Raw genomic sequence first — 4604 nt, forward strand, 5'->3', positions numbered from 1 at the left:
AACACTTCACGTGCGCTTACGATTGTGACGAATTGATCTAGCTGGGCGTGCAACGCAGCCGGAGCCGAAAACAATCGCTCTCCGCGGCAAGGAACAACGGGCAAAACGCTGAACAGTTTCTTACTTCACACCGGAATGAATGATACTTTGTTCAGATTATGCCCAGAGTACGATTTCCTCTACGCCGCACGGCGTAACAACGGCGAAGTCAAAAGGCGCCAAATTCGAAATTTTTGAATGCTGCCATCTCTGCAAGTTCGTAAATCGAATGTGCGTAGGAAGAGAACTAACTGTACATAAAATTTACGAGCTGTGAGTCTGTCACCATGATTCCCAAGGAATGAAGTTTGTTTTATGAAGTTGCGCGAATGGTGAAGAAATAACCATAAATGACGCTCTCGGTCACAGTACATGAGGACAACTTAAACGTGGCGTGATTATTAAAACTTATAGTAGTGAATATCCATCTAAATGCCATAGCTTACGCGTGGAACTTCGTAGTAAAGTTCATTTTGTAACCGCCAGGACCGGGACTGAGGTTCATAATTTCGTAAAAACGAAACTTTTGTAATAACGTTTCTTTTCCTACAGCTTGGATAGACCTTTTCGTCAGAACCAACGATTTGCTTCGAAAAAACGAGAACTTCTTAATAACGTTGTTCGTATTAACGAGGGTCTATTGTTATATACCAGTTTTCCAACCACAATTGTATTCCATACAAGGAATTTATAGAAAAACTTATTCTTCTATGTATAGAAAATTCAGTAAAATGGTAAAAAAAAGCTCATATTGATGACTTCCTATGATCAATTGAGTAAGTTGAAGTTATAGTTATCAAGTAAGAGTAATAAATGGGCTATGTGCTTTAGAAATTTTCCTCATGCCAACTCTAATACCAATATATATGTTTGTGGAAACATTTCACCACATTCTGAAAACCCATTACCTTAACTGGAATGTTGAGAGGAGATTAGATGATCTTGTAACAATTATTTTCAGAATGCAAAAAACAGCGTACCTGTCTCTAAAGTACAATAGGATGATTGAATAGCCACCTCTTGGATTTGCAAACGTAAATTGTTTACGCCATTACAAAGGCATCAAAATCCCTGATGAAAATATAATGGTAGTGACTAAAGGCTATAGTGTTGGAATGTTAGAGCCCAGTCTGATCCTTTAGTCTTTGTGCTTTGTCAAGTTGGCCAATGGTGATTGTAGCCTTCCAGAGTTGTGCTTCGTAAAATGCTGTAGGTTATCTTGTGCGGGTCTTTGTTCACACATATGCAGTGACAAACATTCAATATGAAAGCACGTTCATAAAGTTCACTCTTTTCAAGTTCGAAATCATCATACTTCATGTGCCCCTGCCTTTGAAGCTGAAAGTACAGCGAAATTGGACCTTTGCTCATCATCATTTTCCAATAATGATCAATCTAAAGAACAGTAACTCCATTCTATAGAAATGAGTTTGAAGCAAATAACATCATTAATCAATCAAAAAAAGTCAGAGCCTCTCCTTCTCCATGTTCTTAACACTTTAAAATTACTGCTCGAGGAATGGGATGCAATTGAGCATACCACAGAACCTCCTAAACTACAGCATGCAAGAGTACCCCCTAACTCTAAACTAACAACTCAGTACAGGTTGCACCAAACCTCAAAGGATCACAAACCCACCAAGCACTACTTCCAGAGGCCTAGCCGAGAACAACAAGAGTCCATTAAAGAGTCATTAATAAATAATGAGTGTTGCTCTTTCACAGATCAAATTTCTTCTAACAGTATTCTTCTGAAAACTGTTTGCAGGAGTGGCCATTATACAGTCAATTCTGTGCATCTAAATCACTTGATTATTTTATAAGTCATTTAGAAGTTGAGCAATTAGCCTGTGTATCACCAGATTTTCAAAGAGGCTGGCTGTATGATACTGTAATCGCAGTTTTTCTAACAATTGTAAGCTTATCTATATCTACGGCTAGAATTATAGATCCTGCAGTTTGTAGTTAGCAATATGAAATTAAAGAAGGTATTATGTATCTCTTTTTCAGAAAATTACCTTCACAGATGTAACTAAGCTAATTATTCCATTTCATCCATTGAATTCACATAGGCTTCTCCTATAGTAGTTAGGCTTAATGAAAAAGAAATTGATTTTTATGACCCTTACAGTGATAGCATTAAGCATCTGTATAAATACAATATTGCTCGGTGGGTTATATTCCATGCTCATAAATGTGGTGGTCAGATTGCAGACTGGAAGACATTTCACCCAAAACATCTGTTGCAAATTGATGGCCTTAACTGTGGGGTTTACATATCAAGGTTTGCTGAGCAAGATCTGAAAGGACAACCAGTCGATCATCCTTACGATCCCATTGCCTACAGGAAGTTAATGTTCAACATAATCACTGGGAGAAGCCACTGAAAACCATGCTTGCAGGCTACCCAATTGCCAGAGGTTAAAGGAATATTTGTGTCTTCAATAGCTGCACCTTTTCATTCTTCTTTCCTATTTCATTTTCCTGTGTGCCTTAAATATTTTGCATGACATTTTTTCAGATCTTGAGACGACTTGCATCACATGCATCTTCTACTTACTTCTTCCTACTATCTTTTCAAATTTGATGGAGCATACTTCCTAGTTCAGAAATATAGCATTTGTATCATTTTATGTGCTAGTCATATTTTATTTTTTGTATTGGAAGATATGCCAAGATAGACAATTTTTATTTGATTATTCTAGTCATTGCCATGCATAACACCTTAAGTCTTCCACAAGGTCATGACTTTTATTTAGCTTTATCTATAAGGAAGTGCTAAGGTGCTTTCTATAAAACTGCAATATTTTAAGTCCTGACATTTGATGTCTTGTACATTACAGCTTGCTAAGAGAGAAAATTTTTGTCCAGTCGTTCTGTAAACAGCATGATAAGAAATGAATATGTCAAGCAGAGTTGCATAGCCATTTCTAATCATATGCAGCATGTCTATAACCATTCAATAACAACTGGCTCTTATATATCCTTGATAAATAATGTACATATATTTCTATTTTCCCAAGTCTTGAAGGCTCAACATGTTAAGAGAATGGGCAAAGAATTTATTTATCTTCAGTTAAGAAGGATTTGGTGCTTTCCCGGCGAATGCTGATGATGAAATCTTCACGGGAAATCAGCCGGGTAATGATGGTCATCTTCGGTTACATTATTTTTTACGTGAGAGCTACACCTATATTGTAAATATGTAGATAAGCAGTTTACATGTCCCTTTCCAAGGACTACTACCTTGTCATGGTGGAAGGGCTTGTGTGTTCCGTGAAATCTGCACAATATTGGCAATGATAAATTTTTCTCATTGTCATGTAAATTCACACTAATAATTTACAAGGGTAGGAACCAGACTAAAGGTAGTCAAATCCAGATAAAATCAGCAAAGGTGATATCAAAAGCAGTCTTATCAACAGTACCAAAATGGATAGCTGTTGAGTGTTACTTTCATGTACTTAATATTTAAGCTACAAATAGATATTTTTCTGAAAATAGGCTATGTATTTTTGGAAAGTGTCTCTGAAAATAATTTTTTGAAATGAAAATTGTTCTGTGAAAGTATTCTTGCCTCATTTCAATGCCAAAAGAAAAACAGCTAATTTTCTTTTTAACTAAAAATTTCTTTGTCAGCAAAAACATAAGTATATCACCTGGCCCGGATGATTGATGTCAGTCCCCTTATGTTAATATTATAAAAAATGTTTACCTGTTTATTAGTCACTATTGAATTTTTACCCCATAATTATGAAAATACAGATAAATGCCACATAAGAAAATTGTTCATCAGAAATGTTACCCCATGTTCACATCGAATATTTACACTGATACATTCCTCAAACATTATTTCCCATAGTTAGATGACATCAAAACCAAACCACTTTATCATTTTGAGACGTATTCTAGTCACCAAATAATGTAAAAGGCCAATTAATAACGGGATTAAGATGTTCATCAAAAATGTTAACCCAAACGTTATGAAACCAAAATAACTCCCATTGCTTTAATTTACATCAAATCAGCGTTCTAGTTGAAATATAACAAGAAAAGTTTACCTTTTTATTATTCACTATTGAATTTTTACCCCACAATGATGAAAATAGGGATAAATGCCTCGTAAGCAAAATGTTCATCAGAAATGTTACCCCAAGTTCACATAGAATATTTACACTGATACATTCCTCAAAAAAGATTTCCCATTGTAAGATGACATCAAAAACAAACCACTTTATCATTTTGAGACATATTCTAGTCATTAAATTATGTAAAAGGCCTATTAATACCGACATTTAGATGTACACCAAAAATGTTAACCCAAACTTTATGAAACCAAAGTAACTCCCATTGCTTTAATTTACATCAAATCAGCGTTCTAGTTGAAATATAACAAGAAAAGTTTACCTTTTTATTATTCACTATTGAATTTTTACTCCACAACGATGAAAATAGAGATAAATGACTCGTAAGCAAAATGTTCATCAGAAATGTTACCCCAAGTTCACATCGAATGTTTACACTGATATATTCCTCAAACATTAATGCCCATAGTTAGATGACAT

Source organism: Ischnura elegans, chromosome 11 (assembly GCF_921293095.1).
Source record: "Ischnura elegans chromosome 11, ioIscEleg1.1, whole genome shotgun sequence".
NCBI classification, from domain to species: domain Eukaryota; kingdom Metazoa; phylum Arthropoda; class Insecta; order Odonata; family Coenagrionidae; genus Ischnura; species Ischnura elegans.